Genomic DNA, 20,057 nt, shown 5'->3' on the forward strand with positions numbered 1-20,057 from the left:
CCAGCTTGAATAAGTAGACTATAAAACCTTAGAAGATCTTTACGAGCTCACCAAAAACTTTGTATTTTTTGCTGTACCGTAGGGTAATCCCATCAAATCTTATTTAAGGTACCCTAACCTGTTGCACGGCATTCCATGGGATTTATTAATCTATTTATTTGTTTGTTTGTTTTCTAGATAATTCTCTGGGTCGTATCTCTTTCTCCCTGTTTCCGGTTTCAAAGATTTGCAGGTAGCCCAACCACAGTTACATATTAATTACACATTGCTTTCTGTGTTCACACTTGAAAGCACACAACTGGAAGGAGCGGCTCGCTCAACGCAAGTAGGTAGGCTACTTACGTGACGATAACAAATCTTAATTTCCATTTGAAAACTTCATTGTACAGAATACTTGGCCAGTGTTTGGACACTGCTGCCATCCCATGGGGTTACAGAAATTGTACTGAGTACAGAAATAGTAGCGAACTGTATTGCATTATATCAATCGTGAAATCATGGAATCGAAGGAGAAGTCCGATTATGGCTCAGCCGCCACGTTGTTCATCTAATATTAGCAAACGTTCATAGTAGGAATTGGGGGTACGCAAACTCCTTTTTTTTGGGTGGGGGGGGGGGGGGGGGAATCACAAAATAGCGTTCTAATGGCATATATTGAAAGAATGGTTATGCAATGCGCAATAAAGCGAAATAAAAGAAATAAAGAACTAAACTTTGTTCGGTTACTTATATCCCATTATGAATTCAAGACAACCAACGGGGTCTGCTTCAGCATCAGACTGGCTGTAAACTACCATTCTATTGCGCATGATAAAATGCTGTATGCAGTGTTCACGCGAAAGGTGTGAAAACTTTTATTTTTTTCCCTTTATGAATGGGTTACTATTCAACATTTAGGCTATACATAGACCGGTTGGGGAAGCATGCATTCCGCATCTTAAAATTGAGTGTTCATAGATGCTACAGAAATGACAGTCTACATCATAGAGATGCTACGTGTAAAAATATACTGTCATAGCAAGACACGAAGGAAATAGTTCCCTAAACCCTACATTAAGATATTAACAATGTCTTTTGAACACAATTCGACAAGATTTCAGTAAGTTACACGGAAATGGCTGCGTAAGAATACACCCAATACGTAGTTCCGAATCAAATCCTCACATTTACTGTAATCATTTAACTGAAATATTTAGTATTACCTTTGCGAGGTGCTTCCATAACAGAAGGTTAGTCCCATTCCATTTCTTCACAGCATGTATGAATTAAGAAAGGAAAAAACCACGTAAAATCCTTGTTTGATTTATCGTCATGTATCCTCGAAGACCCAGCTCGCCTACCAGGCTTGTAAGCTTAGCCAGATGCAGTAGGTGTATTTGGAGACGCAGCTCCAGTGAATAGCGAGTATACTTCGTGGGAGAAGTGCTAAAGCGTGCGTTGAAGCGCGGATTTTACCCCTTCCCTTCTGCTGCGTACAGACTGCAAATCTTTGTGGGCTGTGGGCTGTGGGCTGTGTGCTGTTGCAGAGACCACTCGCACACTCGCTACATCTGCATCTTCGGAATATACCATGTACCACACTGGCGAAAGGGGTGTGGCATCGAAATCGAGCAAGAATTCACTGAGCAATGAGCGGATACACTGTAAAAATGTACGTGAATTTTATGGTAACGGTCTGTAAAATAGTGAAGGTGCGAAATTGTAATCAGTTGAAATGTAAATAATTGTATTATTTACGATGAAACACCTTACATTTAGCATTTGTTGGACACAGCCTGCTACCTTATGCTTAACATATTATTACCGTTATGGCAAAGCTCCCATCTGCCAGTATTTACCATGCATTTTCATTTTTACAGTAGGCTATATGGGCCAAATTGACCAAAAAAAAAAAAAAAAAAAACACTAAGGATTTTGTGCGGTATTTCTGCATTTGACTGCGCTGAACATGGCTTAAAACTGTTCTGGTTCCTGCTACTCGATATTTTCCCTAAGAAAATGTCCCTATGCATCGTCTTCCATGTTTTGGAGAAACTTCCAAATTCATGCATGTAGCCCACGGACATATATTTCTAACATAACTAGCCATACAACTTTCAGTACATTCATGTAATGCTAAAACACCTGCATGACATTAAAACATTTCTGGAAAAAATGGGCATCTTGCAACAATTACACAGTGGTTGCCAAGTTGAATCACTTATATTGAGTCTTTCGCTTTCCATTATTTCATTCCTTCATATTCTATTGTGTTATACATTGCGTTACAGAATACTGCTAGCATACGGTTAGATATGATTTTCTATATACGCAATGTATACAGTCTATTTATTGGGTTATTTATTGTTTTTGTTGTGTTGTTGTTCAGAGACCATTTTCAGGAGCCACGTACTGTATCATAACAAATCACATTTCTAGGCATGGTACAGAAGGTTGCATGTTCAGTTCCCATTGGGAGCACTGTTGTTGTACTCTGCAATGTACTTAACCTGAATTGCTTTGGAAATACCCAGCCAGTATGAAATATACAAACTAAAATAAGCTGTGTAATTGCTGTGGAGAAACATGTCTACCAAGCAAATAAATCATTTAATATAATGTCATGTTGTAGCCTGTGCTAACTATAGTGGTTTAATCCCATGTGATTATTTAGTTGATTTTCATAAAGCAATAAAACATGGTGTCTCAGTTTGACTGGCACTATGGTTCAGCAATGCAGTAAAGGTCATTTCCATACGTATTTTCAGAATGCTACTGATTGCTTCCTCTGTGCGGAGCAGTAATTAATACAATAAGAGAGCTAGAAATAAAAAGCAAAATAAAATAAATGCTGAATGAGGATATGAACAGGCCTTCTAAACCCTGGCAATTCATTTGTGTCCCTGCTCTTAATCTCTAGAAACATATATTCTACTACCTAGACTGAAAAGGGACATTCTATGAAGATAATCATATTTTTGAAAATATTTTCACTGCAACATTTATTTGTGATTAAAGACACTGACACTTGGGTTATGTAAATACATAAATAAACAAATAAATAAATAATCATAATAATAAGTCGTAATATTAACAAAGTTTTTTTTTTTTTTTTTCTGCGGGGTCTCAGGAGGATAAGAATCTTCCATTCACGGAAACACCTGACAAAGGAGCTCAAAGAAGGTCGCAATTTTCATCCTTTTGTGTTCATATGAAGAGAGCGTTCATGTTTTCCCAGAAAACGCCCTTCTGAATGTTGTCACAAAATGTTCAGCTTTTTCCTTTTAACAACACAGGTCCTCTCACCATAATAAATAATAATCCAAAAATGTGACAAGTCGCTACTAAAAAAAATGAATTTTGACAGAACGTAACAGCTCACAGTTACTTTTCATTTCGTTTTCTTCTTGAATTATTTTTATGCAACTATCTTTATCTATACTGCAATCTTATGTCAGTTCTATTTTGTTTGGATTTAATACTAGTTGCTTTAATGGAAGTTCCCATCATTGTACTATGAGCTCCTATCTTGGGAACTGTCTGAGGGATGACGTATTGAAAATCCCATTTTTGATTATGAACATATTAAGGAATTATTGGGGACTACTGGACTACATTGATATATACAGTATTATGTCTTTGGGAATAGGCACATTATCTTCCAGAAAGAAGAAAGAGGAGTCTGTTGATATTTTTTGTTAATGTTTGTTATGATGTGACTAGAATACCATGGAACTGATTTTATAAACTTTGTGTTGCCTCTCTTCATTAACAGACAGTACTGAATGAATCAACACAGTTGTATAAGTACAAAAACTATTAGGTGAGAACGTATGCTATCAGTATTGAAAAAGTAACAATTCAATAGCACTGTATCAATTTGGTAATACGGTATGGTCTGAAATGTGTTTATTTATGTGCTTGGTTAACACATATCTCACATCCCATATTATTTGATAGCACTGAATGTGTGATATATAACTCAGATTTTTACCACACAGTCAGCCATTTATAGCTCTGTTCATTATGATTATGATGCACAAAGCTCTGTAAAAGAAACAGACTAAAATATTTACACTCACATAACACATCTCAGTTCTTTATTTTATATTGATAACAATTCACATCCTAGAGGTCTCCAGTCATTGTAGTAATGTCTTTGTTCCATAAAACTGCTATTTTATCAATGTTATATTTAACAATTATACCAATGGTTATAGAGTGGAAAACCCTCGGCACAATGAAATGACATGTATTCTCACACTACAGTTGTACTTCAAACTCGCATTCTATTTGTGATTACGCAGTTATAAGCACACATTGTCATACACAGTAATGGGTGACCTTACAGTTGATTCATGTCCCTGCTGGTAGTGATATTATCAACAAAATAATAAATCCTTCATAATTACAAAACACGACATATTACGCTGCTAGTTTGGTTATAAAGCAAATCATTTCATGATTCAATTGATAGGACTTGGATCACAGAGTATGGGAGGTAGCACGAGGAGAACACAGTCTTTAAGTAGTTTATTTATTTGTTTGTTTGTTTGTTTGTTCATTTATTCCCCATGGTAGCATTTCAGGTAACTAGTTTATCAGTGGCTAATCTGAATTGCAATTTGTATGTAGGCCTCCTTTCAAAGGTGAGACTTGCGTATGCTCTCAAATCAAGAAACACTGGGATCTGGGAAACCAGTGCACTGCCATGACCCAAAGCAGCCAAATTCATCCCCACACATTTAGTAGATACAGGCTCAATAAACAAACTGCACCATGGGGTAATTCATTATGCAGGGATAGGTTTTCTTCATTGTTTTTGGCCATTATGGAATTTAAACCATTATGGATGTGCATATTAACACCATTATCATTTTTGTTTTTGAGGACATAGCATAAATAAATCTGAAAAAGATCACAGACAGTAACAATTTCAAATACTACAAAAGCAGAATGACGTTCAGGATGAGGACGATTGGCCATTCCAACTGGGGTGGGAATTTAATTCTCAGCCGTGCTGGTCTCCCAGTGGCTGCACAGACCTACCCGCTTATAAAACTGGAAAAAAAATAACAGGCATCTCAAGAAACTGTCATTCATGGTGTCATTGGCTATCCCTTTCACAAACTCTACTCTATTACTTGCATAGATTTACAAGCATTCTGTGTGATTGAAATAAAGAAAGTGATATATAGTTGTATATTTGCAACTGGACACTGTTGTAATGAGAACCTTCACATGGTCAGACATAAATGGAGACATCTAAAAAGACTGTTGTCTTTAGTGTTAACCAAATGCTCTTCTGGGAAGACAGATATGGAGGATCAAGCCATTCTATTTGCAATATTCATAACCCATAACAGCCATCAATGTATTATTTATGCTGCTGTGGTTTGCATTCAAATATTTCCATGTGGATATGTACCAAGCTATTTTATTTGAGTATTTATTTAATTTTCTTATTAGAGACTTGCATTGTATGTAACAGAACAGACTCCATTGGACAGACACCAAGTCCAACAACAACAACAATAATAATAATAATAATAATAACAACAACAATAATAAATTATTATTATTATTATTATTATACATATTGCCTGACTTGGTTTCACTAACAGATTCTGAAAGGCTGCCCATCAGTATTACATTTCAAGTATCTCATTGACTGCTGGACAAAACGCCATTGATGTTGCTGCTCTTCTTATTATTATGAATTTGGCACCGAATGCAGGGTTGAGCATTGCATTCCCACCCCAGTTTGGAATGGCCAATCTTCCGCAACCACACCCGCATACATGTGTTGTTGCCACTGCTTCTTTTCACAGCGCAGACGACATTAAGCTCGCCTAGAGTCATTCCCTGAGTCAAGAAAATCATTTCTGTGTACAACAGAAAACAATTTCAAACACATATGTATTTGGACAGGTACACAGATTTATTGTAACATTACATTACAGGCATTTAGCAGGTGCTCTTATCTAGAGCAGCTTACACAACGTTTCCATAACATCCATTTATATTGCTGAATATGAAGCAATGCAGGTTAAGTACCTTGCTCAAGGGTACAATGGCAATGTCCTACCCAGGAATCTAACCGTACCCTTTAGGTTACAAGACCAGTCCCTTACCCATTAAACTACACTGCCACCCTCAGACTGTATTTGTGTAACAGGCTGTGATCTTGGGGGATATTTATTGGGGGTTCAGTTCTTTCCATTAGTGATATGTTCCTTTGTCTGATGGCCAGCTGACTTAAATTAGTGCATCGCGAAATGTGTCTGCAATATGATCCTTATCAAAATGATGTGCTAGGTTTGAATCTTTTGGCTATTCATTTTCAATAGAGAAAAGCACATCAGTGAGACAGAAGTTCTAACACTGAGAAATTATTCAGTAGGCTACTGTATATTTCAAAACTTGTAACATGCACATACTGTATTTAAATTCCTACACACACAGTTCTATTGTTAAGGCAATTAGATACTTAGTTGCGGTTTGTTTGATTTAATAAAGCAATCTCTCCACCATTGAACCCAAATTATAGGCACTATGTCTATAAAAAGTCTAAAAGTGGACTGTTTTTTGGTTTTTTTTGACATTTTTTGACATTTTTCTCTTGCAATCGTCAAATACCGGTAATCTGACATTAATGTGTTGGCTAAAGAGTTAATTGACCAGCTCAGCAGGAATTTAGGCGCTAAACTGAGGAGAGTGGTAGAGCGCATTAGAGAAAATGATTTCCCCATTGTAGAATTTGAATGAGGCTGCCAAAAAAACAAGCCCAGCAGCTGTTAAAGTTGCAGACGTGTCTGGAGTTCTCAGAAGAAACAGAATTGTTTCTAATTTTTATAAAGAATCGCTCTGTGGCAGATTTCAGCAATTTTGAGGCAGTTTTCAACAAGCTGATGGAGTACAGGAGGACACTTTGATCAAGGAAGCCACAGGACAACTGTTAATCCTGGTGTGTGGTTCTGCTTTTCTGAGCAGCATGGGCTGGCTTTTTTTCCTCTTGTGATGACAAATAAGGGGTCACAGACATAACAAAAAACAGGTTTATGAGAAAAGCCCTTAGACGTCTTTGTTAAAAAAGAACATTGGTTACAAACTCAATGTTTCATTGTCTGTTGAATGTTTAACTGCAGATGTAACTGTTCTTTATGCAGCCTTTTTGTTATCCTTCAGCAAATATATCAGCAAAACTTTCCTACAAGCATGCTGAATACTAGTTCTATGTGGTGGATGACATATTCACTCCTGGGGATAGAATAGGCCTCCAGTGTGTTTGCAGTCAAACTGCCATGCTGCCCACTTTATATAAACTTGTGACACAGGCAGCCATTGGTTTGCCTTGTTCAGCGATTAAAAAACACCTCTGGGAGTATTAGGAACAAAGGTATTCTTTTTAAAAAGCATTGAGAAACTGAATCTTTTGTTATGATGATAGCACTGAACACATTTAGATATATGATTGCACTCAACGCTGTTTCTTACGAAAAGGGCTTCTTGCTCTTTTCATGCACCTGCATTTAACCCATGTTAACATTAATCACCCGCAAGTGTGCAGCTCTATTTAATCAGTCAGCTTCTGACAGACAATAAGCAGTTTAAATCAGACCTGACCATTACAGCATTTAAAGATTTGGCTGACAGAAGACATGCTCCCTTAACACATTTTTTTTAAATGACAAATAAAATGTTCACCAAGAAGATGAGACCTGGCAATTGGCTACTGTGAGAGGTAGGCAAGACCAAAAGCACCTTGTGACCCGGTGCAAAGATCCATTGCCCACAAGACTGGTTGTACGTCACCTTCTACTGCTTTGGCACCTTGCCCATGCAACCCACCCCAGAAGTCACACAAGTCAATGGCATTGGCAGGGCAAAACCTCAGCAATCATACTTTTACTTTCTGCCTGTGACCTGGCTTGAAACCTGAAAGGCTGCAAAAACTAATATCATTGTGCAATGCAGGTATTGCTGTCCTTCATAACGTATAAAATTTGTAATGCTCAGTGGCCTGTTTCTAAAACAAAGTCCTTATCATGAAAACAGTATTACACCATACAAAGTCCATTTAATGGCCAGCTCCTCCTTCTCCACAGCCACAAGCCCACATTTTATTTATTGTGGGCTTGTGGCTTATTTACTGCTAAGGCCTGCAGTCCTCTCTTTCACCCTGCAGCTAAACCACACCCATACCAACCCCATGGGCATCAGTCTGCACTGTGTAGGATGATTCAAAAACTGGCTCCCAGCACAAACAATCCTTACAGTCCTGAAATACAGCTTAACAATCCAGTGTCCACATCAGCTTTTAAAGAATTCATTTACAGACAAGACTGGTGAGCACTGCAGCCCTGCTGGAAAAGTTGGATATGAAGCACTGGCACAACCAGACCTCACCTAAGAATGACCTTATCCATGCAGTTGGGGAGCATGAGTCCTGACTGACTCCACCCTGTCCACACATAGCTTGAGGATACTTCCACCAAGCACACAATTCATTGGCTTTAGCTAGATGACACTCCTATAATTATATAAATTATACATAGTATTTATATACAGTATTTCTGTATATATTTACAATAGTATTCTTGAAGCCTCAATTCACATAGGGACTTTTGGAAGCGTTCCTGCCAATGTTATTTATAAAAGCGGTTTGCTACAAATCTACGTATGCTTTCAGATTGTGTTGAGTAAACACTGAGATCATCAATGCATTTAGAGAGAATTTCCACCATGAAATGCAGGCATATACTAATTTGAATGTGTATAATATTTAGGTCAAAACATGTGTTCTATCTTACACTCTGCACTAAGCTGTGGTATCCCAAATATTCGCTCGTTTCAGACTGACACAGCTGTCATTTTCCTGCCCAGAGCCCATGTTGTTTAAATAACAAATGAACTTGCACCCATCTGGGCTGGTAAGTCTTAAGATGAGGTGTGCTCAGGTGCATTGTTGTAATATTGCTATTCTGATGTAGCTAAAAGCATTTACACTGAAAGGGCACAATATTAAATTAGTAATGTGCCTACATAGGTAGGTGTACAAAGCAAGTATACTCTCCAGTCTGTAACAGGCACAGGGGCGCACACATGCATGCATAAAAAATATCATAAGATTACAGTGTGAAAGAGTATCACTGTGTAAATGAAAAATACACTATAATGAAAAATATTTCACAATAGTTAGTCATAATATTAATCCAAATGAGATAATTGCAGTAATTACAAATAGAATTAGCTAATTATTTGATCAATCTTGGCAATACACATCCATATTTGAACAGATGTGACGTGTCTGTCAAGACCCAGTGAAAACGCTGTAAAGATCATGCACATCAAATATCTAAACTCCTGTTAAACAACTTTTGTGCCACATAATTGCAAGACCATGAATGCTGAACAAAACATCACTTGTTGAACTTTTCAGTTGTTAAATAATTTGTGCATTTGCTCATATATTCTTGATTTGTCACACAGTCATATGGAGCACCTAATTGCACAAAGGATTGGGAGATGGTCCATTGGCCAAGGACCACATTCTCATCCCTCAGCGAAGGGGTATGGTGCCATGAATGGTGCTTATCCCAACAGGCTGTAACAAACATCTGTCATCTCCTGGCAGATGAGCTGGAGAGGAATGCCTGCTGTCTCTATCCACCCCTGTTACTGTGAAAGTCATGGCTGCACAAAAGTTCTTTTGGAGGTGGGTTGTTCCAGCATCCCCAAAGTTCAATTTTAGCCATATCCCAATCTGCCGTAAATTCTGCCATACATGCAGTTACCACATGTCTAGTCCAACATGCCAACGAATGCATTCTATTCCCCATAACAAGTCAGAACTGGGGTTCTTGGTGACACCAATTGCATGCACATGCAACTGCGAGCCCGCACAGAGAATGCTCTTATATATGAACTACGAGGGAGCCCACTCCATCAACATCCAGGTGATTTTAATGCCATGTAAGGTTACATGTGTATTCCCAAATTATTTTGGATCAAGCCATGACACCGTTATATTGGCCAACTCTGTCATTTCTACAGTCTTTTAGGGGAATCCCCCAATGGAGGGGAGGCTGCTAGGGAACAATGGCTATCTATTAAAACATGGCTGATGACACCATATGCCATATGCCATTTTTTACATAATGTTTTATCACATCCACATCCAAGTTTCCATACTTTCATACTTTCAATTAAAACCCCACTGATTTCACGTGATACTCCATAACTGAACAAAATTATTTTTTAAAGGGAACTTTAAGTCTAACTATGAAAAATAAACCTTTTCAAAAATCAGAAATGAAAACAGACTCGCACCACATTAAAAAATTAATTCTGAGAATTTTAATGGACTATAAAAATGTTCTAATATTCAAATATATTCTCTGCTCATGCACGATAAACTTGCACATGAGCAGGTCTCTTTCGTCAGAGGTAAAATTGTCTTCTCAAAGTCTTGCCAAATTTGTCATTATATTGGCAATATACCAAAAGGTGCAAATGCAGGCTGCTTTTACAACATGGGGGATGGTCCCCAAGGGTGTGGCTGCTGGAGCCATGGTCCTATCCTCTCACCTGCTGTGGCAGCCATTTCCTTTGCCCAGACAGTCTCATACTGTCTGGAGCACTGATGCACACATCCGGAGCTGTGTTATCCCACGTGTGTCTCAGAAAGTCATGTTCTACTCTCTAAGCATGCCCTGCTGGGTAGCGGGTGTGTGCGACTCTGGAGCCCACAGGCTTTAGGCCTAAGGCTTTGTCCGTGCTCCCCTTGCTATCCCCAGCGTGACGGGCACACTACTGTGATGAAGTTAATAGGCAAATGCCTACAGGGGAGGTCTGAACTTGTCTCCTCTCTGTAGGCCCCCCATCTCTGTTAGATCCGGCTTGATAGCTTTCCACAGACTTCCTGCCATCACTATGGATTTACTGGTTTTGTGTTATTCTTCTGGAGCCTTCGTCTCACAGTTTTAGATTGATCATTGTTCCAAAAAACAAAAGAGTGAATTTCAGAACGCCTTTTCTATGTTTTTAGAACCTACCACAGAGCACTGTATGGGCAGCCAAAAGATTTTGATTTCTTGCGAGAAAAGCTTAGTTGTTTTTGCCTTTCATTTGAAGGTTGGTCATATGAGCAATACTTTGCTGATTACACACACATTTCCTTTTTTTTTTTTTTACTTTTTAAAAAACTAAAATAATTGTCTACTTTCAAGGAGCAGACTTGACATTGATGTTTTTAACATATTTGCCATGGAAACAATTTTTTATTGTTTCTTTTAATAATGCCCTGCTTCCTGACAGAGAGAGAGAGAGAGAGAGAGAGAGAGATTTTAAGTGAAAGCAAGAGGTGACAATAGCAAAAAAGCAGGGGAATTCAAATAAGGGCTGCAAAGCAGATTACTTCACCTATAATACAGCAGTGCTTTGCAACACCTGCAGTGTTTTAAAATGTTCTGCACCACACATGGTTTCATTTCAGACAAAAAGTGCTCACCACTCCTCAAAAACCAACCCAGCTGAAATGCTGAGTGGTGAGCTTTTTTTGTCTGAAATGAAACCGCATATGGTGCAGAACATTTTGTGGGGCTAGATATATGTACATAAACTTGAAATGCAAATTGCGGCCTTACAAGGGTATGTTGGTGAGTATGAAATCTGGATGAAATTAATGCCTTATTTAATACAGCTACAGTTAACACGACTGCCTACTAATCACTTTTTGCGTGTGAAGAAGAGTTTAAAATAAGTAGTTAAAAAAACTCCTGTTTAGCACATTGAACATTTTCACTGAATGTGGGGAAACTGTGGCATTTGATGGCCCCTGTCAATAACTGTAATGCTGAGCGGTCCTTCTCATGTTAGCTACAGTAACGTTGTCCGTGACAACAGGCACTCCATTAAAGACTCAAACCTCGCAATGTGGGCTACAACATGTACCAAAACTAAGTTTAAAGAAATAAAAACAAACACATGGTTACCATGCTTTTCCATTCATTTAGCAGTGCAATTTCAGCATGCTCTGTTTCCAAAAATGTTCTGTCAAAAGCAAAAAGCATGCTTCACCATAGACCAAAGCATTTAGATGCACCAATGTATTTGCTCACATTATTTTCTAGTGGCAACTGCCCAACTAATTTAGCTTTTTTAATTTTCAATTTTTTTTTATTTCAAGCACTTCTTACTGCCGCTACAGTTGTGCATGTTATTTCAATTATTTCCCACTGCTGCATGAGATCTATTGGTTAATTTAATAAATTAAGTAAAAACAAAAATTAAAAAAAATATTTGTGCCTTTTTTCAGTTTTCATGATTTTCAACTTTGCCATGACTGCTCTATGACTTTATTCAATATTTTCCATGACAAACACCTAGCCCTAATCATTGCGTAACTGCTTAATCTGTACCGTTTGATGATTTCTTGCTCGGGCAGTTGAAATACCGTGGTTCATGTTGCAAAGATTCCCTAAGTGTTTGAGGCCAATACCTGTTTCTCAATTTTGCTTGCATCTTGATTTATGCCACTTTAGCACATTCATCAGAACACATAATCAGCCACACTTATAATACTGTGTCTCCACCCGTTATTTGCTCGATCCTCCCTCCCATACGCACTAAGGTGAGAAGTGCACCTTGCGATGACTCATGTAGATGACGTGCGAACTGCACTTCCAGCCCCGTGTGCCTGTTTGATACATGTCATGCATGTTTCTGGGGCAGAATGCATAATGAGAGCATCTGAAAGCAGTTGCAAAACGCTAAGTACATCTGGCCCTCTTACCATCTCACAAACAGCTTAAAACATTATCTTGGAAGTTTTTTTTAGCCCATTACATTAAGTAGGATCTGACATGTGTCTTAACAAGCTATGTTCAGCATTGCTTGCCAGAACACAGATTGGGCTTTTAGGTTTAGATTAAGGACTTAAAGGGAGGACTAAGTTGCTTAACTTTAATTTGTTTCTAAATTAAGTATGGATCATATAAACCTCAATGTGAATTTGTACCATTTTCCAGCTGCATAGCTCTCAATCATCTTGACATTTCTACATGTCACCATTATGTATTCCTTTCTTAGGTGACAGAAAATAGATTATGAACAACAATGTCAGAAGAAAAAATCCATCCATAAATACATCAATTTATTTTAAATACTCTTCTATATTATTTTAAAATATGAAAGGAAACTGTAAAAATCGTAATTATGGCCTGATTTCTAACAAATGTATTAGTGTTTCCAATAATTGTACATGTTCACAGAAATCTCACATGTAATCATTTCATATGTCCTGCATCCTTTTTTGAAAAGCAATTATATTTAGTTTACCAATGAAGTGCGGACTGTCATGCTTATGTCTTTAAAGGCCTCCGCATCATTTCTGGTGGCCTTAAAAAGGATCTATGCTGTGCTTAAATGTCAGCATACTGTGCTTTGGAGGAGATAGTTATTTCTTCTCTTGTTAAGGCTTGAATGATACCTTGGTTCATTGCTGGGGGAATGAGTGGGGTGGATTTTCTGAACCAATGAAGCCTGTGATTGAAATTAAACTATATGAAAAGGAGATGGTCTGTTACTTAGTGTGCAGAGAAGCCTAAATGCTGGGACGTTTCTACCTCAGAAAGGGCTAAAAGGGAATAGCAGCAAGGTGAGGAAGCAAGCGAGCGTAGATGCACTTTTAGTTTACTGCTGGATTGTGTAGTGTCATACAGTGAAAGACAGTGGCAGCCGGTAATATTTGTCATATATGGGGTTGTTCTATATGGCAAGGACAGAAAAGGGGGGGTGGGGGTGAAACTGTTAAAAACAGCTTTTAAAAGCTGTAAAAACTGTTTGATTACTTCTGGAGAGAGGTCATCTTAACATAATTATGTATTTTCCACATGACAAAAGATTCCTGTATGGTCTTCTTTTTGCCATCTCAGCTACAGTTGTAAACAAACAAAACTTGTTAGCTAAGCTCTAGGTAAAATAAAGAAATCTAGCCAGCTAGCCATCAGATGTGTGTCACACCTGCCAGTTAGCGTGAACACACTGCTAGTTCTAGTCCAGTGACACCACAATGTAGATCTCAGCAATTGACAAATTCTGAGAGATGGTGATGTCATTGGCTAAGTGCACTGGTTCTCAGAAATGGTCCTGGGGACCCGTCTATGCTGTTTTTTCTTACAGCAACCTCTTGCTCAATTAAGGATACTGGACGTGTGTTTAAGTTCTCTCATGACTTGTTTTCCTTAAACTGAGCAAAATGCAGGTTTTGCTCATTATCATTTGCCTAAAAATATTTATCTACCAAATGGTCAGTTAACGTATCCATACATTCACCAATTAGGAACTTATTGATTCCCCTCAGTTTTTAATTTTATCTGTTTAATGTAATTGTTTGCAATATAGTACAATAAGGAAAATGTGAATATGGGACAAATTTCTGACATAATGTGGCTGAAATTGGCAAATAATTCCTCAAAACATGAAAAGCATCTAATTAAGAAAAATGAACAGCTTGTTAAAATTCTGGGATTGCAACTGAGGTTGGAGAAAAAACCATCACATTTATACAGGGGTCCCCCAGGACTGAATTTGAGAACCACTGCTATTCTCTGGACCTTGAATGGCTCTTTATAGGCTAAAAGCTAACCTATGTGTGTCTGTGTATGTGAGTGTTATGCCAAATAAATTAAAGAAATAGTTCACTCTCTGGGATTTTTTAAGGATTTCATTATTTGATATTTATTCATTATAAACCTTTTGGCTTTATAACAGCTGTTAAGGTCAACTGCGGATCTGTGGTTTAAAGGAACAAAAAATAAATAAATAAAATAGATGCAAATTTAGTCAGTGGCAACTATGTATGTGGCTAAATCACGGTTCTGTAATATTTGGCAATATATTATAATGAAACAGGTAATGTTAATTATAGAAACAAAATAAATCTCAACATGAATGACACATGAAAAAATGTGGATAAATGAATAAATGAAATAAATAAATAAAACAATAACTTTTACTTCATGTATCTCCAAAGCTATTTGTACAATAAAGAGGCTATACATTTGAAAATATTAGATATTCATATTTCTAGAGGCCATACATTTGAATATTAATTTTGTGCCGTTATAAACAGTTTAGACCAGCAAATAAAAGTTTAGGTTGTACATAGTTTGTGCATACATTCTCAAGAAGAATACAAAAATCAGAGATAGCCTTGAAGTCTTTGGTTTCAGGCTGAATTGGATAAGCTTTGAAGTTTTTGTGTGAGATTACGTCATTGCAGGTATTGATTTCCTTTGCTCTCAGGGTAATTTATAAATAGTTAAGTGAAACTGAAGAACCTGGAATTTAAGTAAAAATTCAAAAAAGTTTCTATAAATGCATCAATTGAATCTATGAACCATACCCACTGCAGATCATATGAAAAAGAGGGACCAAACATTTTCTGTTCATTCATTTTGTTATTTTTATTCTTTATTAAACTTGAAGAATAGGGGTATTTTGCAGATGAAACTGAATCCATCACTGATCGCCTCAATCATAAGCAAGGTTCTACAGTTCCGGGTTATACAATGCATTCTTGACCCCATTTAAAGGAGAATTTTATTTAATTATAGAGACTTAAATTGCTGTATTGCGTGGAGAACTCCAGGAGTGGAATCTGTATTTGACATTTATTATCCGACAGACTGACTGTGTAGGTGGATCAGGCAAAACAGAGCAGAGCAGAACACATCTTTAGTATGTTGCTCCATAATTAAAACCAGAGGCATGCTTAAACAGAAGCAACTAGAGATTACAAAATGACCGAACTGTCTGGTAGCCTTGAACCAATTTTAAATCGCAGCATTAAAAATGCACACTGCTACTTATCTTTGATGTTATTATGAATAATTATACTGTCCTACTTTTTTTTTCTTAATTTGAAACCTCAGAGATGAATGGGCTTCTAATAAATTGGTATTAAACAGACAATCTGCAGTGTGCAGTGAATCGGCAATAAATATACACAGGGCATGAGATGACATCTTTGACAAAATTACGTTAGGAAAAGTATTACTGTTAATGCATATTTGGCATGAAAGATGAAAGGCAACTATTACATTACAGTATTTAAGTATTCCATTGAAGTGTTAAGTGAATCTGGCCTATATAAGTGGAATAAAATTCTATATAATAATAATAATATATTGTAGTTGAATGTTTGATAAAGTGACCAGGTAGAATGCTCACTTGTGTGTCTTCACTCTTTCTAACAGTAAAACAAAGTGGCTTACTTTTATATAAACTATAGAAAATATTGTATGAGTTTTCAAAACTTCAACTGACTTAGGCCTTGTACACACTAGAACTAAAACCCATATTGAAAATGTAATGTAATGTACGAACAGGTCAAGGTAGCGAAAACCGATTTAAAACTAGTTAAAAATTATCTTTAAACTCTTATTCTCTAATGCTCACATATTATTCTCATTTTGTCAGGGAAATATTAGAAGGAAACCGTTGTTCTGCATTTATTGTCAGCTTCTTCCTTGGTGCAGTCATTGCCTTCACCATGGAAGTCCTGTTTTCACCTTTCTATTCTGTCTCCCATGCTATGAGCTCAGGCACCCTCATCCATCCCCCTGCCAGAAGAAAAGTTGCTTTCTTTTATATATAAATTACAAATTGTTGCAAAACAATAATACAGTACGTATGTGCTTTCAGTCAATAAAGGATTGAAATTGCTGTTGCTTGAGCAAGTTCAGCTGGTATGATTGTATCGTTATACGCATGTGTTTCACTCTTCTGTTCCTTTTGGAGGCTGTGCATATTTGTGCCTGTAGGTGGAGCTGGAGAAGGAGCCTAATTAATCAGAGCATCACATTTGAGCAGCTACACTCCAGTGGATAAAAGCAGTCAGTTCCTTCTCACATGGGGGCCTCTCAATGGCTTTTCACTAGCTTGGCTGCTTCCGACTGTGTCAGTCTCCACGTGTTATTTTTCTTACCGTAGCCTTTTGTGTTAACTCAGTTTTCAGAGGACAGACAGAGTTCATTTACTTTTCCTTTGTGTGCACCTTTTTTGTGAGGCTTTGTTCAGAATAGAAAGACTCACCATTTTGTTTTTCCCAGGAGAAAGATCAGCTGCTTACATGAGCATGTCAGTAGTATTCTGTAGGCCTTGCTCTGGCCTGTCCACTGGCATCTCCAGCAAATCATCCTATGACATACATGAATTTGTATGGTGTGTTGTTTTATATTTTGTAATAATTTTCTTTCCTTATAATAAACTGTTTTTGGTTACTTGTCTTGGTTTCTGTTTTTTGTGTTGCTTTCATTTACATCCATCATTTTTCTGTGGTTATTATATTTGTGACATAACTATATATATATATATATATATATATATATATATGGACTCTTATAGCTGTCTTAGTCATGAATAGGGTTGGGTACTGATACCTGGCTGGTTCCCATATGACCAGCACCTGCCAGACTAAATTGCAATGCAGATTTTGGTGGTTCATTGCAGAGCCGCCTTCACTAACATTATAAGTGCTCTGTTGACTTTGCCAGTGACAGCAGCTACCGTTAAAAAGCTCATTTTAACTCAGTCAAAATGACAAAAGTGTAACTGACAATAGTGTGACTGTATTTCACACAAAAGGTTTCACACAATATAATTATGTTCTATCATGTTGTTGTTTGCACATTATTTTAAAGCAGGTAGATTACTAGTTTAGGCACTATGTTGGCGCCACACCATTTCAAAAGTATTGTGGATTATGGATTTCTGAAATATAAATACAAATATACAACTGTATAAGCAAGAGTTTTTTGGCAATTATTAGTTAGCAAGCAAGCCAGTTTCCACACAAAACAAAGATGAGACAGCATCACGTGCACTTCCTTTCAAGTCAGTTTTTCCGATAATGTATTCTGCGATTGGCTACTTTCATTAGACTACTTTGATCAAATGTTGTTATTGGGGACTGGAGCATTTGTGATGATGAACTGGGCAGGGAAAAGGAAGAAGGAGGAGAAAATACAAACCAGCCTCACTAACTGTGAGGTTTATTGTACGGACGTGGGAGGTCTGAATTCTATATCAGGTATCAATTTACATCAGGTCAGAATGTGCAGAAGTCAGTGATTTAGTTATTTCAAAAGTACTGGGTTATCTAGAATTGCATCTTTCTCGGCAATTATTATATTATTATAGCTATAAGGAATCTCATTACAATTGCTATCATAAAGTATATGTATTATCCCAGCATCTTAAGTATCTACAAGCTATTGTAGCCAGACGGTGAAGACTAAGGTTGAGCAGTAATTACTATGTGGAATTTCGGTGACTCCAAAATTGGACAAACATTTGTTGAAACAACTACAGTATTGAAGAAATAAAGGTATGATAACTTGATTCTGGCGAAAGTTACCACAAAACCACAGTCATATTAAATTGAAATTAATAAAATATACCTAAGAAAGTAAAGCATAATAAGTCCAGCAAAAAAAGAAATAATGTTTCCCTCAATAAAACAAGAAAGAAAAGAATCTTCTTTTCTTTTGTTCTTTCTAAATGTAATCATATACCGCAGTGTAACGTGAAAGCTCACAGACATGCTTTTAAGCAAATCAAACTTGAGATCAAATGATCCGTGTTCCAGTTCTGGCCCGTTTCTTCTCATGCTGAGTACCTTCATATCCCCGTGTAAAAAGCCGCATGTGTCTCCGTACTGGACAAGTGCCCCGCCCTTATCCGCTTTCATCACCGGCCGCCAGGGCTTACTTTCACCACTTTATCTGTCTGGGGGAGAGATGGATCTATGGCTCTCCAGACCCATCTCATTGAATTTCAAAAGGCAGCAGCAATACCAACGGTAGCAGAACTCCTACACAAAAACCACCTGACATATGCCATAATATTTACCAGCTTTTTCTTTTTTTTTTTTTTTTCCCAAACCCTTTCTCATCCTACTGCAACTCCTCCATGTATTCCTGTTGGGGAAAATAATCTTTTATTTATGCCAAAGTCCTCCCACACATGCATCTTGAGTAAAAAAAGAAGAATCTGCCAGCATTTTTGTGCAAGATGGTATAATGTGCAATATGAATTTGTAGCCATCTGTTGTTGTTTTCTGTAATATGGACGATCACAGGTATAAGCAAAATATTGAGATTTAAAGTTAGACAATGTATTACACTGATTGTTCTACTCATATGACCAGATCACAACATGACAATGATGATGATTGTTATTACTGATTATTATTATTATTATTATTATTATTATTAATAATAATAATAATAATAATAATGAAAGAAAGAAAAAAGGGAATAATCTAATATGTGGCATCAACTTATCCCTGAGGCTGCATGCAGATTTTGAAGGGGACATTATGTATCAGGGGACTTAATGTGCTGATGTTAATGTAGTGTTATGTATGTTAATGCATAATACGAATGTAGGCATTATTATTATATTATTATTATTATTATTTCAAGGATCTGCTAGTGATATTGAGATAATATAATTCCATCACTTAATTTCATCGCATTTTAAATGGGCAGAGTATTGTGAATTGTCACATTTCTTTTAAATGTATTCTTGACTTCCTTGTGACAGAATGTGATAATACAGAAATCCTAACTTTTTTTGATCAGAAGCCGTGATAAAGAATTGTTAAAGAGGTGCTAAAGGTCTTTTTTTTTTACGGAAAACAATCTAATTTTGTCTCTCACAAGAGCATGGATTTGTCACTTTGACCAAATTTAATGGGACACCTTTGCCTGGACCTTGAATTTAGGGACCTTGCTGCAATGACAGAAGGATGCAGCAGTGATATAATCAGGCGAGAGCCAGCCATACCACCATGGACATTGCTTCTGCTAAGTAAGCCTCATTTGGTCATGCCCCAGTGCAGTTGTGTGGGCACTGTGCTGCAGGAGATGCTGTCTTTTTGAGGTTCTGACTCACTGCAGTCATTAAAGATCCCACGGCACTTATCATTAAGAGTAGAGTGGTTGCCATGTGTCCTGTCCGATGTTCCCAACTGGCTTAACCCTTTTTCCCCGCTTAAAACCCAGGGC

The 20,057-nt window shown here is 37.2% G+C and overlaps 1 protein-coding gene across 7 annotated transcripts in view; it reads right to left on the minus strand.

Annotated features, from left to right (window-relative positions):
• Nucleotides 1–20,057, minus strand: part of LOC135251192 (teneurin-1-like) — a 361,745-nt gene that overhangs the window by 204,906 nt on the left and 136,782 nt on the right. The window contains exon 1 of one of the 7 annotated variants that reach the window (XM_064328373.1): nt 1,203–1,578. The exons of the other annotated variants lie outside the window; for them this stretch is intronic. The gene's annotated coding sequence lies outside the window, so the exon portion shown is untranslated. Of the gene's footprint in view, nt 1–1,202; nt 1,579–20,057 lie in introns of those variants that run through there. 7 annotated transcript variants of the gene reach the window in all.

This window comes from Anguilla rostrata, chromosome 3, assembly GCF_018555375.3.
Source record: "Anguilla rostrata isolate EN2019 chromosome 3, ASM1855537v3, whole genome shotgun sequence".
Classification (NCBI taxonomy): Eukaryota; Metazoa; Chordata; class Actinopteri; order Anguilliformes; family Anguillidae; genus Anguilla; species Anguilla rostrata.